This window comes from Somniosus microcephalus, chromosome 12, assembly GCF_052327205.1.
Source record: "Somniosus microcephalus isolate GS21.2 chromosome 12, FLI_Smic_1.0, whole genome shotgun sequence".
Classification (NCBI taxonomy): Eukaryota; Metazoa; Chordata; class Chondrichthyes; order Squaliformes; family Somniosidae; genus Somniosus; species Somniosus microcephalus.
The window spans coordinates 127,818,230-127,838,677 of NC_140998.1; positions in this window are offsets into that span (position 1 = coordinate 127,818,230).

Genomic DNA, 20,448 nt, shown 5'->3' on the forward strand with positions numbered 1-20,448 from the left:
TTATTCATTCACGGGATGTAGGCGTCGCTGGCAGGGCCAGCATTTATTGCTCTTCCCTAATTGCCCTTGAGAAGGTGGTGGTGAGCCGCCTTCCTGAACCGTTGCAGTCTGTGTGGTGAAGGTACCCTCACAGTGCTGTTAGGGAGGGAGTTCCAGGATTTTGACCCAGCAATGATGAAGGAACGGTGTTATATTTCCAATGGGGTGCCAATCAAGCGGGCTGCTTTGTCCTGGATGGTGTTGAGCTTCTTGAGTGTTGTTGGAGCTGCACTCATCCGGGCAAGTGGAGAGTATTCCATCACATTCCTGACTTGTGCGTTGTAGATGGTGGAAAGGCTTTAGGGAGTCAGGAGGTGAGACACTCACTGTAGAAAACCAAGCTTCTGACCTGCTCTTGTTGCCACAGTACTTATGTTGTTGGTCCAGTTAAGTTTCTGGTCAATGGTAACCCCCAGGATGTTGATGTAGGGGGATTTGACAATGGTACTGCCATTGAATGTCAAGGAGAGGTGGTTAGATGCTCGCTTTTTGGAGATAGTCTTTGCCTGGTACTTACGTGGTAAGTAACATTCGCGCCACACATCAGCCCAAGCCTGAATGTCATCCAGGTCTTGCTGTATGTGGGCATGGACTGCTTCATTATCTGAGGAGTTGTGAATGGAACTGAATGCTGCAATCATCAGCGAACATCCCCACTTCTGACGTATGATGCAAAATCTCGAACAACAATTTACTACCTGTAGGAAGGAGAATCCACAGTTTCAGTTGTTCCCTTTTTGGGCCGGAGAGGTTGAGTGGCATTGCAAGAACATAAATCTTGCCAGTAAAAGGGCCCTTACATTGTTAAGTACTAGGCCTAATTTTCTATGGTGCATTTAATTGAAAATTAATGCTGCAATTTCTTGAAACTCAGGGAGATAATGGCAGAATGGCAAAAATTGTACAGCAACTTGTGGCAGTTCGCAATATATGTTGTATCTCTTCCTCGCCACAAATTGCTGGACGATTTACACATGAATAATGGCAAGCGCCATTAATCTCAAAGAAACATAGAAACATAGAAGATAGGAGCAGGAGTAGGCCATTTGGCCCCTTGAGCCTGCTCCGCCATTCAATGCGATCATGGCTGATCATCCAAATTCAGTACCCTGTCCCCGCTTTCTCCCCATACCCCTTGATCCCTTTAGCCTTAAGAAATATATCCAACTCCTTCTTGAATATATTTAATGAATTGGCCTCTACTGCCTTCTGTGGTAGAGAATTCCACAGGTTCACCACTCTCTGGGTGAAGAAATTCCTCCTCATTTCAGTCCTAAATGGCTTACCCCATATCCTTAGACTGTGCCCCCTGGTTCTGGACTCCCCGACCATCGGGAACATCCTTCCTGCATCTAGTCTGTCCAGTCCTGTCAGAATTTTATAAGTTTCAATGAGATCCCCTCTCATTCTTCTAAACACCAGCGAGTATAAGCCCAATCAACCCAATCGCTCCTCATACATCATTCCTGCCATCCCAGGTATCAGCCTGGTGAATCTTCGCTGAACTCCTTTCATGGCAAGAACATCCTTCCTCAGATAAGGCGACCAAAACTGCACACAATACTCAAGATGTGGTCTCACCAAGGCCCTGCACAACTGCAGCAAGACATCCATGTTCCTGTACTCAAACCCTCTCGCTACGAATGGCAAATCCCATTTGCCTTTTTAACCGCCTGCTGCACCTGCATGCTTACATTCAGCGACTGGTGCACAAGGACATCCAGGTCTCATTGCACTTCCCCTTCTCCCAATCTATTGCCATTCAGATAATAATCTGCCTTCCTGTTTTTGCCACCAAAGTGGATAACCTCACATTTATCCACATTATATTGCATCTGCCATGCTTCTGCCCAATCACCCAACCTGTCCAAATCATCCTGGAGTTTCTCGGCATGCTCCTCACAGCATACAATATCTGGGGCCCTAGGACCAATCCCTGCGGTACCCCACTAGTCACTTTGTTCCCCATTATAAATTCCCCTGATTCTGTCTGCATGGGACCTACGCTTGACTTCACCAATCTTTTTCTCTTCACATATCTATAAAAGCTTTTACAGTCAGTTTTTATGTTCCCTGCAAACTTACTCTCATATTCTATTTTCCCCTTCTTAATTAATCCCTTTGTCCTCCTTTGTTGAATCCTAAACTGCTCCCAATCCTCAGGTTTACTGCTTTTTCTGACAAATTTATAAGTCCTCTCCTTGGATCTTAGGCTATCCCTAATTTCCCTTGTTAGCCACAGTTGAGTCACCTTTTTTGTTTTATTGTTATGCCAAACTGGGATGAACAAATTCTCTAGTTCATCCATGTGGTCTTTGAATGTTTGCCATTGCCTATCCACCATCAACCCTTTGAGTGACATTCCCCAATCAATCCTACCCAACTCACGCCTCATACCATCATAGTTTCCTTTATTTAAATTCAGGACCCTAGTCTCTGAGTCAACTACTTCATTCTCCATCTTAATGAAGAATTCTATCATATTATGATCGCTCCGACCCAAGGGGCCTCGTACAACAAGATTGCTAATTAATCCTTTCTCGTTACATAATACCCAGTCTAAGATGGCCTGATCTCTGGTTGGTTCCTCAACATATTGGTTCAGGAAACCATCCCGTAAACACTCCATGAATTCCTCCTCCACAGTATTGTTACTAATTTGGTTAGCCCAATCTATATGTAGATTAAAATCACCCATGATGACTGCTGTGCCCCTATTGCACGCTTCTCTAATTTCCCTTTTAATGCCATCCCCAACCTCCGCATTACTGTTTGGAGGTCTATATACCACTCCCACTATCGTTTTCTGCCCCTTGGTATTTCTCAGTTCTACCCATACAGATTCCACATCATCAGAGCTAATATCCTTCCTTACAATTGTGTTAATCCCTTCTTTAACCAGCAATGCTACCCCACCTCCCTTTCCTTTTTGCCTATCTTTCCTGAATATTGAATACCCCTGGATGTTGAGTTCCCAGCCTTGGCCACCCTGGAGCCATGTTTCCGTAATCCCAATCAAATCATATTCGTTTACCTCTATTTGTGCAGCTAATTCATCCACCTTATTACGAATGCTCCTCACATTAAGACACAAAGCCTTCAGGCTTGTTTTTAACGCTCTTAGACCTATTAGAATTATTATTTACTGTGGCCATGTTTGATTTAAACGTTGATTTCTCTGACTGCCACTTTTGTTTTTCTCCTTCCTCATCATTATTTTCCCAGCAAATTCTAGGCCAATGTGTTTTGATTAAATCTTAAATCCCAGAAAGAGGAAATAAACCACAGAACTCATAACATTTAGTCAAGACTCCCTTTCCTATACAGCAGAGGCCAATAACCAAACACTGAAAGGAGACAGGGCAGATCTTTTTCCTCTCAGGGGACGTTGTGATCAGAGGCTCCTGATTATTAAATGCATCAGGATTAACGAACAATATAAAAGCTGACCCCCGCCGGTAGATCCGTCATTTTAAGTACCACAATGTGGATCCATAAGAAGTGTTCCCGATCTTTAGATGTCAGCTGAATCTTACTGAGAAGGGAATCATTTAAACTGACAGGCATTAGCTAGTGTAAATCAGGCTGAAATGTTCCTCCCTGGTCTTTTAATCCCTCTTTGCAGAAAAGAATGGGCTCGATCTCTGAGCTACTGTTAACTCAAATCAGAATAATATTTAACGTTTATGGGCTTGTAAACATTTTGTTTGTCCTGAATTTTGAGCCTTGGCTACAGTTCCGAGTAGTCTGAACATTGATCCTAGGAATTCAGTGCCGGGGACTGCATGGCAAGCAATCTGAGGTGAACTTGTCATTTCAGTATTTCTAATTGTTCTGCAGAAACACGTCTCATCATTACTTGAGTTTGACAATACTCTTATATAACCTCGCCGGAGAAAGCACTGTGCACATTGTAGAAACATTCAAAGACGTTACACAGAACTGCCACTCATGATACGTTACGCAACAAACCTCGTCAATCATAAATAACAAGTATCGTTTTCATCCAACTTAAATAAAAAGAGTAATTGCATAAAAATAAGGGCCCGTACACCAGTTCTCGCTGTGCGTGCTCAGACAGTCCTGCTTTCCTTTTTAAAGAGCAGTTCCCTTTGGTCGGGGTACTTGTGGGCGGATGCACACGGTACACCTATTTTCTCTCTTCCTTATGCGCCTTCCTCGACCACTCTTCCTTGCTTATGTTTTGTACGTTTCCTCCCCCCCTCCCCCCAAACTTCCCACTTTTCCAGGTGGAACTGCTAGCAGTGAGGGGCTGACCTCCCAATTAGACGAGCAAAGGCAGCCTGCCACACTTGTTCCCCAAAGATCTCAGCAAGTGCTGTCAGGAGTGGAGTGCAGGTCAGAGAGGGAAAGAAATCAGTCAGGAGGTAAATCACACCCAGCCTGCTCTCAGGCACTTGTCAGTGGCCCGTGACAGCAGAGGTGCCCCACTCCAGTTTCTCCGAAACCTTTCACTAATCCCAGCCGGAGCCAATTTTGTCCTTGTTTCACTCATCTCTAGCTGCACCGAGCCGTCATACTTTACTGACTACACAAATAATAAGACAAAAAGCACCAGAGCCAGTCTAGTTGTGCTTGTCTTTGGTGCAACGTAATTGAAACAAAACGGCAAGCCAACTTTCCAGATTTTCAGCGTGAAAGAGCTGTAAATTGGAAAATTTCTTCTGTCAGCAACGCTGCAGTCACAGTGAATGATGCCGCTGAACAGAAACACGATCTTCATCTCTGGAGAAAAACAGATAACTGGCTTAGTGAATGAATTCTGGTGCAGAATTGTGCTCTCGCACTGGAAATGAAATATGTTTTCATCACTTTACAGATAGAGACGAGTATCTTCAGTGTGAGTGAAGCATTTGCCTTTGACGGATTTCCCAGTAGGCTTGAGATGACATATTATTCCACTCAGGAGTATGAAATTTAAAAACCTTTAAAGTGTGCCCATTAACAGTGGCACCAGCGATAGAGGGAGCGGGGTAAACGCTGGCCTTTCTCACGATCAATGCTTGTTGGACGATCCTCCTTTCTTCTAAATTGCCCTCTCAGACTTTCTCCGCTGCTTTGTGATTACTGAGAGCATGTTGAAAGGGACACACATTTAAAGTCCCTTCTAACGACCAGAACATCTGTTCAGCTACTTAATCGTTTTAAAAAGGTGGGGTTGCTGCCCGGTTGGTGTCCATAGAGGTTTAAAATTATTTGTTGGAATTATCTCATTTGTGGTGATGTTCCTGCCTCGTTACTCCCTCGACCAATATGTGTTTTTTTTGTTTTTGGGCTGCAATTTAGTGTTTGACATAATTGCACCAAATTTGCATTGAACAGAGCAATAACGTAAGTACAATAGCACAGTGACACAGAAATGATGGGTCCCCCTCTGCTGCCTTGCTGATCTCAGTCACATTTGCCGCCATTTTGCTGACCTTGGTGGGTCTGGGGCCGGCGATGTTGGTGGCGGGTCCCGACCCCGCTGCTGGCTCCATCCCACTCTGTGAAATGAATTTCCCTTGATGGGGCTTGTTAATCCCGCCCAGCGCGTTTCCCAGCCAATTAGAGGAAGTGGGTCTGGTGACGTCACTTGATGACGCATTATCATCCGGTTTCCTTAAAGGGACCATGCCCAAATTTATTTTGACATTTGTGCTGTCAGTGTTCTACAGCATTGAGGTGCTGCAAACACTGACAATGACTCTACAAAGGCACAGGGCTGCACCCAGACTCTCCCATGACTCCCTCCATATGCTTATGGAGGGAGTCATAGCATGCAGGGAGGTCCTCTTCCCTTCCCATGGGCAGAAGAGACCTTCCCAGGAGATCAACACAGCCTGGTTGCACATTGCAGAGGAGGGCACAAGCAGGGATGTGGTCAGGAGGACCTGGGCGCAGTGCCGCAAACGTTTCAATGATCTCATTAGATCATGAAACGTTAGTACAAAGCCACACTCACCTTCATCCTGCTGTGCCTCTCATCACATCCCCATCACTCTGCCTTCCCTACCCTACTCCTGCACATCCTTACTCACACCAGCTTACCTTGCACCTCCACCCATCCCTCTCTATCTATATTATCACATCCCCATCTCACTAGCCACCCCTCACACTCACCCGCATCCCAGTGCAATCATACCAACTAACAACACACTTGGGTGTTTTGCACAATGTTCATGTAAAGTTTCTGTTAGTATGCTGTCAAACATTGAAATCTTTATTTTCAACACTTTGCGTTCTTGGACAGATTTGTGTGCACCTTTGGGAGGGGCTTACTGAGTTGCAGTGAATGGTGAGACATAACGGTACCCCCCACAATGGCCAGGAGTGTGAAAGGAATGGCTTGGACATTGTAGGGTGCTTTATTGTGTTGGTGTGGGGTGGTGCCAACCTGGCGCATCATGTGGCAGCCAGGGTGTACAGCCTCAAGTGAAGTAAATGTGGCCATGGTGAGGCCATCATTGGTCTCCTGGGCAGCAATGTGGTCGGGTGCTGATGCCCTTTGTCCTGTGCAGCATCAGGTGATTGTGGAGAAGATTGCTGTTGTTGGTGCTGCTGGTGTGGCTGGTGCTGCTGGTGTTGGGGCTGATTGTGGTGGGATTCTGAGGACCAAAGTGAGAGAGTATAATGTGCACTCATGCGGCTGGAATAGATGGCAGGTGAAATAGCGATGACAGAATTGATCAGTCAATGGTGAGAGAGTTAATGAGGTCAGATTGGATGGAGACTTATGTGAAGACTTGCAGCATGGTGAATCTGTTGTGGAAATGCTGAGGAACAGCTTGTGGCTGAGGGAAGATATCTCTGTAAGGTGGGAGCTTTTACTTTACATTCAAAGTTGTCAACTCAACAGCTGATTCAATGGCCACTGAACTCCTGCCTCAGTTTGACAGACATGGTCCAAGACCAGCGTGGACCCCGTGGGCGAGCTGTCAAATGCAAAAGGTGAGCTGAAAATCATTCTTAAGTGGCTCTAAACAAGCCACTAATTACCTGAATTGGGTCCCCACCACTGTGTATCGGGTCTGCTCAGTGCTGACAGACCCAACATTGGGAAATGCGCATGGCGGTAAGTTCACAGTGGAGTCCCGACCCGCTGTAAAAAAAAAACACTTTCCCACCTGACCCACCACCAATCGCGCCCGCTGACCCCCCGCAAAATTCCGACCATTGAAATACTGATGTATGGTGTCACAAAGTTATGGGTCCCCCTCTACTGAGTTCCTGTTCTCAGTCACATTGCTTTGACAAGGAGACTAAGGGATGGAAATTCATTTTGGCCTGTTTTGAGACCTAAAATAGTCAGCATGCCTGAATCCAGAAGCGAATCAAAAATTGGCATCATCAGCATATTGCCAGAGAGCTATATCAAGAGGCAGCTTGTCAGTTCTACGAGGACAAAGCCCCCCAGCAGCGGCCGTCAAGTAGGTCCTGGGAGGCGGGGGGGGGGGAATTGTGGGGGGGCTGAATGAGGGCCAGCAATGGTCTTCAGGACTGTTGTGGAGATGAGAGAAGCACTCCTGCTCCTCCTAGCTCCACATTCAGGTAAAAAAACGTTTTTAATCTACCTTTTAGGTGGTGGCCTGCAACAGTCCCTTTAAGGACTCCTGGTTAGGCCACCTGTCAACCTGGATGTCCTGAAGGTCGCAGGCTTGGTGCTGACCGTGCTCAGTGCACCCCAATTTTGGGAAGGGCACTTCAAATAAACGTCCCAATTTGCATATGCAAATGTTTACTATGGAGGTGGATGCTGACAAAATATCGGTAGTAAGTGGAAAAGGTAGAAACAATGGAAGGGGTGAAAATTGATCGACAGGATGTATTAGAAAGGCTGGGTATGCTTAGCGTGGACAAGTCACCTGGTCCAGATGGCTTGCATCCCAGGTTGCTAAGGGAATTGGGGGAGGAGATAGCGGAAGGGCTTGCCATAATTTTCCAATCTTCCCTAGATGCGGGGGAGGTGACTGAGGATTGGAAAATGGCAAATGTGACACCATTGTTCAAGAAAGGGTATAAGGAAAATCCTAGTAACTACAGGCCGGTCAGTTTAATATCAGTGGTGTGTAATGTTTTAGAAACAATAATCAAGGAAAAAATCAATGGGCATTTGGAGCGGTTTAATCTAATTAAGAAGAGCCAACACGGATTTGTAAAAGGCAATCGTGTTTGACTAATCTACTTGAATTTTTTGATGAAGTAACAGGGAGGATTGATGAAGGGAATGCAATGGATGTTGTCTACATGGATTTTAGGAAGGCGTTTGACAAAGTACCAAATAGAAGGCTGGTTAACAAAATTGAGGCTCATGGAATAGGTGGGTCTGTGACAGCTTGGATAAGGAATTGGCTTAAGGACAGAAAACAGTGAGTTGTGGTAAATGGTTGTTTTTCAGACTGGAGGATGGTAGACAGTGGTGTTCCCCAAGGGTCAGTGCTGGGGCCACTGTTTTTTTTGATATACATAAATGATCTGGATATTGGAATAGAGAGTAGAATTTCTAAATTTTCCGATGACACCAAGCTTGCGGGTGTTGGAACAGTGAGAATGATACCAATCGACTGTAACAAGACATAGAAAGGCTAGCAGAATGGGCAGACAAGTGGCAGATGGAATTTAATACAGAGAAGTGTGAGGTGATACATTTTGGCAGAAAGAACAGGGAGAGGCAATATACACTTAATGGCACAGTTTTAAAGAGTGTGCAGGGACAGAGGGACCTGGGAGTTAATGTGCATAGGTCCCTGAAGGTGGCAGGACATATTGAGAGAGTGGTTAGCAAAGCATATGGGATCTTGGGCTTCATAAATAGAGGTATTGAGTACAAAAGTAGAGAAGTTATGCTGAACCTTTATAAAGTGCTGGTTAAGCAACAACTGGAGTATTGTGTCCAGTTCTGGTCACCACACTTTAGGAAGGATGTGAAGGCCCTTGAGAGGGTGCAGAGGAGATTTACCAGAATGGTTCTGGGGGTGGGGGATCTTAGTTACAAGGACAGGTTGGAGAAGCTGGATTTGTTTTCATTAGAGCAAAGGAGGTTGAGGGGTGATTTGATAGAGGTGTACAAGATTATGACAGGTTTGGATAGGCTAGATGGGGAAAGGCTGTTTCCACTAGTTGATGGTACAAGGACTAGGGGACACAGATTTAAAGTTTTGGGCAAGAGATACAGGAGGGACGTGAGGAAAAACTTTTTTACGCAGCGAGTGGTGAGGACCTGAAACTTGCTGTTGACGGAAGTGGTGGAAGCGGAGACACTCACTGTTTTCAAGGGGAGATGGGATAGGCACTTGAGGGAAATAAAGTTGCAGGGCTACGGGGATAGAGTGGGGGAATGGGACTGACTGGATTGCTGTACAGAGAGCTGGCACAAACTCGATGGGCCGAATGGCCTCTTTCTGTGCCGTTATGACTCTATGACCTAATGCTTGTTTCAGGCATGGGCACAGGGCGTCTATACTGGAGCCTTTACCAATATGCCGGGTGACGCACTCCTGGTGTGGAATGAGTGCGCCACACTTAGGCGTCCGTTTTATGCCTGTAAAATTTGCGCAGCATCAACATATTTCTAGGCCTAGGTTTTTTCCCTCCGTGAAGGAAAAAAACGCAAACCAAATCATTCGCAGGGCACACTTGTGGCTGGCAGAGACAGGCACTAATGGAAAACAGAGAGCAAATCTCTCATCCCTCCACACCGAGAGAAGCTAGACGTTGTTCACTGAATTGTAACGAGCTCCACCTGCGCTATAACACCACGAGTTAAGGAAGGTTTAATACCGCCAGCTACGTTGCTGAGTTGCAACATGCCGTTTGTGAGTGAAGTTTTGTTTTGTTTGGAAGCAGTAGGAAAGTGAACAAAGCAAGAAGATGGCAACTTTTCCTATTGATGGGTGTCACAGGCCGAGAGCCGGGCCTTTAGTGTCGAAGGAAACGCTGTGTAATTTTGGCCTCAGCAAGACTGTGAGCAACATGTGCCATCGATTACACACTAACCTGGCACCTCAGCTTCTTGGCTTGGCGCTGCATAGCCTTCAGTTGTGAAGATCACTGCCGCTGTGAATTTCTCTGCCGCAGGCTCCTTTCAGGCAGTCGCGGGTCGATAAACTGGAATTGGACAATCTGCAGTCCAGCTTTGCCCAGGAGTAGACTACCTTGCCCATGTAGACTTCCAATTTTACCCAGGTTCTTAAATTGAAATACTGTAAAGTGGCTGCACAGCAATAATGATATACAATTAAATGCAGTAGGCCGTACAAATATGGAGATATGTGCACTGTTATAAATCTCATCATCATGAAGAAACAACTCATGAACTAACACTGGACGGCCAGCTGGTGGCGCCGTCCAAGGAGTATAAATACTCGGGCGTGGCCCAGCTTGTCCAGGGACATTTTGTAAGACAGGAACTAGTGAAGTACAACTAGACCTCCATGTTTTGAAACAAGCTTTATACTCAAACCAAGTGCGTAGTGAGTTTTATTACATCATGCACCTAGCCACAAAACAACAAAGAATATTAGTCCCTGAACATGCAGGTTATATGCTTGATATGCAGAATCTCATCATGCATGTTTATGTAAATTACCCAGGACAACATATGAGCATTTTATATTTTGAGCCAACAATTTCTGCTCATGCTATGGTATCCAGTCTTTGCGAATGATTCCATGACATAATGCTCAAAGCCTCGCATAAACAATAAGGAAACAATGAGTGTTAGCATCAATAAATGTCTGTTATGCTTAGACAAAGATGTTCTATTTCCTGGATGGATAGGAGGCGTCCTATATTTGAAGACATCAAAAGCTGTGCGCGATATTTGTTCAGCACTGTTAATTACATAACTCACAGTGTATCATTACCAATGCTTTCCAAAGCAGGTACGTGCACTTTGGTAAAGGGGGATTAGAGCTTCACACAGGCAATGCCTTTGAAACGTCCGAGGGAAACAAACAGAATTTAAACAATTTGCATAATGCCTCAAGTAATAAAATCAACAGAAACATTACAGCCTCAGTTATATGCTACAATTTCAGACAAGAGCTGTCAACTTAGTTGTCTGAGCATGTGAGATATATTACTGGTTTCAGAAAAATTGCCTAGTTGCTGCTCATGGTGTCTCCACACAGTAGGGTTAGCAATAGAATAACTGTCAATAATTTGGACAATTTGAATGCAAACTAAAAATGTAATAAAAATACCACACTACACAACTCGGGACAATATTGTTTTGTGTGATGTGTATTTACATAAGAACATAAGAAATCGGAGCAGGAGTAGGCCAATCGGCCCCTCGAGCCTGCTCCGCCATTCAATAAGATCATGGCTGATCTGATCCTAACCGCCAATCCACTATCACAGAACCATCTCCTGAATCTAACAGAATTAGACACAAGAAATAGGAGCAGGATCAGTTTAGAGTTCCTGTGTGTATAACTGAGTGTCCCAGCACTGACTATATGTGTAACAGGACTGAGTGTCCCAGCACTGACTGTGTGTGTAACAGGACTGGGCATCCCAGCACTGACTGTGTGTGTGTGTGTAACAGGACTGAGTGTCCCAGCACTGACTATGTGTGTAACAGGACTGGGTGTCCCAGCACTGATTGTGTGTGTAACAGGGCTGAGTGTCCCAGCACTGACTGTGTGTAACAGGATTGAGTGTCCCAGCACTGACTGTGTGTGTGCAACAGGACTGAGAGTCCCAGCACTGACTGTGTGTAACAGGACTGAGTGTCCCAGCACTGACTGTGTGTGTAACAGGACTGAGTGTCCCAGCACTGACGTTCCAAACTTGTGAAATGTATGTGTTTGTTCACCATGTGTGCACAGTTGGTCAGTTGTTTGAGTCCATTGCACGTTATCAGTTATGAAATGCCAATTGCAGGAAACAGACATTTAGGCCCCGATTTTCTGCCAGCTGTTGGACGGCTTTCCAGGCGGCCGGGGGCCGTAAATTGGTGAAAAAGCGGGTCGCGACCCCCCCCCCCGCCTGATTCCCCGCCCCGTCCGACTTTCGGACCGCCGTTTCTCCGCGACCCGCTTCAGTCCCGCCCGCCGCTGGCGGGACTGGCCATCGGAACACTAATGAGCAATTGTTACCTTGTTTAAGTCGATTTTCAGGGGCCGTTGCGATTTTGGGGCTTTCCCCACATCAAACACGCCTGCGGGGAACCCCGCTGATGAAAGCTGGCGTGAAGCTTGCCGGCTTGCTTGCTGTCAGCTGCAGGTCATTTGGAAAAGTTGCAATTTAAAGGGACAGCACTTGTATGTTGAAGGACCTTGTTGCTGAAGGCTTGGGGCTACTTCTTCAAGGCTTAGGCACAGCTGTGGAAGGTTGGAGCCTCACACACTTCTCCAATGTGATCTCCTGGGAAGCCCCTTTCGCCACCCTCAGTGCTTCCTCAGCAGAGGCATCTACAAGAAGCATAGGACGCCTTTTTTTTCCTTCCCTTCTTGCCATTAGAGGATCTCCAGCAGCAGATGCGGCAGCAGCAGAACCAGGAACAGCATGATGAGCACCAGGCTGCTGCTCACTCACCTGAAGCTGTACAGGTCAGAAAAGGCCAGCGCTTGGAAGTGGCTTGAGAGCACCTTGCTGCGCTTTAGGGGGCCATGGGGACCCGTTCCTGCACTGGCAGTCCTACTCAGAAGGACTTCCATGAAGATCTGGTTTCTCTGTTCAATAGATGGCCAATGCTCCTCAAGAGATATCATTCTCTTATGAGCACTCACCATGTTTTCCGTTCCCTGGCGAGTTATCTCCTCCATGGAGGTTGCCAACCTTTCCTTGGTGATGCGTTCATGCGCCAATGACTCCACAAAGGCTCTGCTCATGGTCACTCTGGACTCCTCCATTCACTCGCAGCGACCCTTGAGACAAAACCTGCCAGAGACTCCTGCATCTGTGCATGGAGATCCATCACCTCTTCTCTTGCGGATGGACCCAGAGGCAGAGGGTCGACATGCAGCGCAGCTGAGCTGAGCTGGCAGAGTCCTGCGCCCTCCGACGAGGACTCTCCACTGCTGTCCCTGTTTCCAGAATCTGCTGAGGCTCACTTGTGAGCTGTGAAACACCAGGTGACAACACTACTCTATGTCCCGAAGGTCCCCCCGAGGTGTGAGTGTCCGCGCTGGTGCTGGGTGCCCTTACTTCTGCTGACGCTGTGCCCTCAGAGGTTGGAGCTTCCTCTGAGGAATCTGGCTGCACAGCCTCTTCCTCCTCCACAGTGAGGATGGGGGCTCTGGATGGTACTGTGGGGAAGTAAAGGAAGGAGTTAGAGATGTAATGCCAAGGCTCTTCTGGTGACTCCCAGTGAGTTGGCATCTGCTGACACCTGCATCCATGCAGCATTGGTCTCAGTGGGAGGCCACTCCCTCCCTGACCTAGGGAAGAGGACCTCCCTGTGGGCCCTAACCCCATCCAATAATGCCTGCAGTGAAGCCTCGTCGAATTTGGAGGCAGCTCGGGGTCTGGCACTGGCCACAGCTGCTGCAGGCTCCTCTGCCATCCTGTATGGTTCGTTTGTAAGCCTTCAGAGGATGCAGTGCTTGCTATGGACCTTGAAAGCACCCCGAATGATAACATCATACTGTGGGGCTTTCTGACTAGAAATGGACAATTAGCAAGGCTGCCCACATGCTGGGAATTAATTGGCCACTTGAGGAAAAATTGCGTGGAGCTGGCTGACACATTTTTTTGTGTGTCAGAACCCCACATTCGGGGGAACCCGACCATTTCCCACACAAGCCACAAAATCGGGCCCTTAGTCTTGAAAGATTATGATCTGGAACAGTTTCATGGCCCAATTATCCTGATTGACATGTCAACCTTCAGGACACTCTGTCATCTGATAGGAGAGCATTTTTGCTTCTGTTGAGAGTTCAACAGTGTACAACTTGGGGTTGGTACCACCATAGATAAAGAAAGAATTACATTTTATATTGCGCCTTTCATGACCTCAGGATGTCCCAAAGCACTTTACAGCCAGTGAAGTACTTTGAAATTCAGTCACTGCTGTAATGTAGGAAACACAGCGGCCATTTTATGCACAGCAAGCTCGCACAAACAGCAATGCGATAATGACCAGATAATTTGTTTTAATGATGTTGGTTGAGGGTTGAATAGTGGCCAAAACACTGGGGAAAACTCCCCCTTGCTCTTCTTTGAAAGAATGCCGTGGGACCTTTTACGTCCACCTGAGAGGGCAATGATTCCTCTTATTTTTTTTGGTGCACAAGTCCTTTAACAAGCCGATTCAAATATTCACACATGCGTGATTTTTCTCATAGAAAAGCTGGTGCGCAGCCTGCATGGGACCGCCAGAGTGTTGCGCAGCCATGCGGCTTAACAGGAACATTGCAGACGAGGCCTCAGTTTAACGTCTCATCCAAAAGACGGCACCTCTGACGGTTCAGCACTCCCTTGGGACTGCATTGGAAGTATTAGCCTAGATATTGTGTTCAAGTCTTGGGAGTGGACTTGAAGTGGTTATGTTACTGGACTAGTAATCCCGAGGCCTGGATTAATGATCTGGAGAAATGAGTACAAATCCCACCACGGCAGCTGTGGAATTTAAATTCAGTTAATTAAATAAATCTGGAATAAAAAGCTAGTATCATTAATGGTGACAACAAAACTACTGAATTGTGGTAAAAACCCATCTAGTTCACCAATGCCCTTTAGGGAAGGAAATCTGCTGTCCTTACCTGGTCTGGCTGAAATGTAACTCCAGACCCAGCAATGTGGTTGTTTCTTAACTGCCCTCTGAAATGGGCTAAGAAGGGAAATTAGGGATGGGCAATAAATGCTGGCCTTGCCAGCGATGCCTACATTCAGTGAATGAATAAAAACCCACGACCTTCACACTCAGAAGCGAGAATGCTACTACTGAGCCACGGTTGACACCCAAATACAGAATTAGTCACTGAACCTTCGTGCTACTCAAAGTACCCAGGATATAAGCTCTTCCTCTACTGTCTTTGTGACCTTGGCGGCTGAATATGATCTTCTCCTTGGCAGTCTGTTCATCATTTAGCTTCATTCTGAAATCCTTCTCGCTTCTTTTATCTGGGAAATCACATACAAGCACTCAATGCCCTCTTCCCATGTGCCGGCCTTGGCTCTGTGGTAGCACTCTTGCTTCCCAGTCGGAAGGTTATGGATTCAAGCTCTCCTCAATACCTCAGCACATAATCTCAGCTGACCCTTCAGTAGAGTACTGATCAGTCAGAGGTGCCACCCTTCAGATGAGACATTAATGAGGAAGAGCAGGGGAGTTCTCCCGGTGTCCTGGCCAACAATTACCCTTCAACCAATATCACTAAAACAGATTGGGATCATTTTCACTTTTGTCGATAGTGTAAAATGTGGAAAGATTGGGAGAGGTGTGTTACGGTGGGTTGATTTGATATCGCCCATTTTATACTGTCACCAAAAGTTAAAATTAGCCCCATTTTCTGATCACTTATCTCATTGCTGTTTATGGAATCTTGATGTGCCTAAACTCACTGTCGCATATGTTTACATTACAACAGTGACTACAAATCTTTCATTGGCTGTGAAGCACTTTGGGATATCCTGAGGTCATGAAAGGCCCTGTGTAAACAGAAGCTCTTTCTTTCCCATGCCATTCAATGAGGTTTGAGGCTTGGCAGATCAATGCTGGTCCCCAACATGGAAGACATTTCTCTTGATCAGTTTAGTCTCATACTCTTTAAGTGTTTGTTTCCTAAAACTTTTGAATAAAGGTGCTATTTTCCACATAATAAACCATGAGTGCTGTAACTTATTGGAGTTAAGGGCCGCCATCTTACCTGAGGAGGTGCGTTGGGGGCGGGACTGCTGGTTTCCAGGTTCTAGTCCCGCCCCCAGCGACATCTGACGACCTGACGCTATTTTCCCCTGATTGGCCTTGTTAAGCACGCCCTGCGGGCTTGCCGGCCAATTAAGGGAAACCCGGTGTCAGATGACATCAGTGCATGACGCTTCATCTGCCGGTTTTGTTAAAGTGACAGGCACCGTCATTTTTTGACAGATGAATTGTCAGTGTTTGACAGCATTGAGGTGCTGTCAAACACTGACAATCACTGTCCAAAGGTGAGCCCTTGCACCCAGGCTCACCACTGACTCTCTCCTTAGGAGAAATCAGATGGCAGCTGCATGTGAGATTGCAGAAGCCATTTGTCAATTCTCCCGATCAGATGAGGCATCACAGAAACATCAAATCTTGTCACCTGCAGATACATATAAACAGAATAATAATATTTCTCTCTACATTCTCTCATCTGTCATACTTGCCTGTGCACCATTGCACCCATCACACTACCTCTGCAGCTGTCATTTGCACACTTACACTTCAGCAGACCCACAGCTCGCCTCAATGACCCTGGCGGGGTTTCCCGCCATCAGGAAGCCCACATCAGCAGGCTGAAAATGGTGACAAGCCTCTTAACTGCCTGCTAACTACCTGTTGTAAGATCCGGATCACAGGTCACACACAGATTACCCAAAAGGGTTTTAGAAGTTGCAAGGCTTTTATTAAAGAGCTACAGTTTTAAAGCATAATCAGATATTACATATGGTTTAAGCTGAGTATAATAGACATACAACCCGTGACAGTAGAGAGCAATCTACGACTCCTGAATCGGAATGCCACGATCGGACGGACGGGGAGGCAGTACGGTGGTCTCGGATTGGGTGGATTCCTGCAGTCTGCAGCACCGGTTACTTCCGTTGGGTCATCTCTCAAGCTGTTGGTGATGTTAGGTGATCAGCCACCTCAGAGGCTAAACTTGACCAAGGTGTTAGGCTGTAGCCACCTTGGGGAAGCCTTCGCCCCTGACTGCCTGATTTCCTCTCTCGGTCGTCTATATTTATAGTTATTTCGGTGGGCTGGTAATCACCTGGTGTCAATCATTTGATTCCCATCCTATTGTCCAATTGTGAAGCGGGATGGCAACCCTCGCCATCCCTTTCTGCCTGGCTGAAGAGGCCTCCCTCTTATCTTTCTGAGGAATGTTTTGTTATGTTTCTTTAAGGACATTTTATGACTTTTTGGCTCCATTTTTGTCTATTATCCCACCACCCTGTGTTGTTTTGCACTTTACGATTCCCTTATCACTTCTGTTTGTCTTTTGATGCCTGATATTCGACCTTGCTGGTATTTCTGCTATCTGTTCCCGGCTGCCTGTTGTCAGCCTCTGTTCTAAGAATTAAAACCCATCTTTGAATCTTACAGCTATTTCTTACACTGTTAACAGGCGGTTAATTGGCTCCAATCCCCTTCCCGCCGCTAGGAGACGGGTCCCTGCACGAGTCGGAGACCCGCTTTCTGGGAAGATGGTTCGGAGGCAGGTTGGGAGCGGGTTTGGGACCTGCTCCCAATTTTTCCCATTTTCCCAGCAGTCCCGTCTTCAAATCCGCCTCCTCAGGGCTGGTAAAATCCAGTGCAAGAACTTGAATTCTGGCTAGTTGAGCTGGTTAAATCAATTATTGAAGTGTTTTTCAATTTGATGGCTTAATTTACCATAAAAGGTAACTAATGTACGAATAGTTTAGCATTAACTATGTATAGTTATTACACAGTTATGACTAACTTATCACCCACACACAGGACAATATACTTATTGAAATTGACACTGTGGCAGTGAGTATCCATTTCAGTCTGTTCCACAGGAAAATTGGTGGTTCTATTTTTATGAGGGAATTTCGCAGTTAAAAAGCAGGAACCAGAAACAATTTATTTATCTGCTTGGAAGCCATCCAGAATTTAGGGAATCCCTTGCTGATAAAGAGCAGATTTTGCTCTAAAGGCCATAATTTTCAAACTTGCGTGATCCTAAAAACCTGTAATGCCACAAATCTAGCAGTCAAATTTGCCTTTAGGCTATGGAATGCCTCACGGCTATCCTCATGTCCTAAATACATTTTATGTAATAAAATAAAGGGGCTGCTGGGAAACAAATTATTAATTACAATGTGGTGGACCCTTCCAATTAAGTTTAATCTCCTAAATAGTAATTTATTTATTTCCTTCAACTTTTGTGGCGTTTTATGGGTGGTACAGCGGGACTGGAATGAGCCTTTGGTTTAGTGGTAGCAATCCTGTCCGTGAGTCAGAGGTGAAGAGGTTCAATCCCGGCTCCAGACAGCTCCAGCAAGTGGGGACTAGATTATGGTCTCTAAATACTGGGTTCACATCCAGCTGGATACTCACATCTGGACGGAGTGACCAATGATTCAGTGATAGTATTCAATGGATGACTAGTTGGATTACAGAGACTTCAATTCAAATTCATCCAACAGGCTGGATATTAACGGACTTGGTGACCATTCAGGAAATAAATACAAATAGCCCTTTCGGTCTAGCATTCAAAAGCAATTATGAATACTCAATTCTTGCCACAAGATGTTGTTAGCCTGCTTTGAAGAAGGTAACTTTCCAAGTAAGTGCATATGCTGACATCTAGTGACAGTGACGGGGTATTGAATGGATCCCTTTCTCAACTTACTCTGTGACTCGAAATCGTGATAGCTCACAGTGTTTGACACATTCACCATGCAAAAATTATTAGAACAGTTCTTTCATGCTTTCCACTGCATCAAACGTTTGGGGGCATTGGAGGCATTGAAATGTGCAACAGGGATTCTATCAAAAGTTCTTCTTTAAAATAAAAAAAAGACCAAAGAATAAAAATGATACTTCTGTGTAATCCTGCCTGCCCTGCTTTGTTAGGCATTTTGCAGAAGAATCGTTTACCTCAGTGTGAAAATGGAATCTCACTGTGCTGTTTAAGATTTCTGATCCTCATCCCTATTGCTCTTGCCAATAGCTTCCAACCTCTCACACTATTGACCATGGACTGGGGTGGACAAATGTAAGAAGTCACACAACACCAGGTTATAGTCCAACAGCTTTATTTGAAATCACAAGCTTTCGGAGTGCTGCTCCTTCGTCAGGTGACTTCAAATAAAGCTGTTGGACTATAACCTGGCGTTGTGTGACTTCTTACTATTGACCATAGATTCGATATGAGGTGACCTCTCAAACTGCTGTTTCCATAGAAAACATTGAAGATTTATTCTTGTAATAACTCTTCCATGATTTCCATGGAAACATAGATGAGAGTTGTCTTTGTAAAGTCTGCAGCAGAGTGCCATATGATTTTGAAGGGATATTGCCAGGAGCCAGGTGATGAGGCTCAAGTGTTATGCATCAATGACAGTCTAATTTAGAACAGCTTTCTATTTCACAGGCAAGGAAATAACAGCTGAACCATTTTCAAACTGCATTTCTTGTGTGGCTGTTGAGTGAATCACCATCATTTTTCTTTTCTTAAATTTACTTTTGTATTCAGAATTTATTTTTCCTCTTCTCAACCAGTCTCCACACAAACTTATGTGTTCCATGACTGTATTCAAATAAACAGGCTTTCCCAGGACTAGAGTCAGAGGGGATCATCTTACTTTGAACGATACTGTAAAATGGCCACCCCCACCCATTATACATCGCTCCCGATTTTAATTTCCATTGACTTCAATGGAAATGAAGATTAGGAGAGATGTATAATGGGTGGCTGATCCGATATCGCCCATTGCACACTATCGCCCAAAGCCAAAATGACCTCCTTAGTGACTATGGTTCAGAAGTTGGTACGTCAGAATGTTCTTTTCCTATTTATTTTCTGAATGTAAAATGTGAGAAGCATTTCACATATTCTGTTTTGAATTAATCGAGTCAACATTATTAAACACTGGTGCACAGATTTAATAAAATAATTTCTGTACCTTCATTTTGACATTTATTGACGGCTAATTAAGTTGATTTCTACTTTGAACAAACTGTTATCAAGACGCACTGTATTATCTTCTTTAAAAAAGACAAGACAGTTTGAGGTTACAATGTACTCCCATTAAAGAGGGAGAGTGGGAGAAAAAAGTGTGCAACATACACACACTCACAAACTATTTTCTTACAATTTTCCTCCCAAAAACCCTAAAAACAGACCAATAACAGGAGCTGTCTCACAAAATAGTTTGTTTCTGGCTATTTACATTATACAGCCCAAATTCAATCCCACTGAAACAAGGCAGCATAAGGTATTCATTTGAATGTCTTTAACAACAAGTAAGTCATAAAGTATTCTTAATTGAAAGTGTGTAATGTGTCCACATTGTCAGTGATTGAAGTTCCTAATAGGCAAGCAAAATAGTCTCATTAGTAAAACCATCAATATTGCCTATAACTGTACTCCTTCACAACAACAAAATCTTGCATTAATATAGCATCTTTAACTAGTAAAATGTCTCAAAGCCTATTACAGAGATGTAATTTTTAAAATGGACTCCGGGCCACAGAAGGAGATACGAGATGGGGTGACCAAAAGCTTGGCCAAAGTGGTAGGT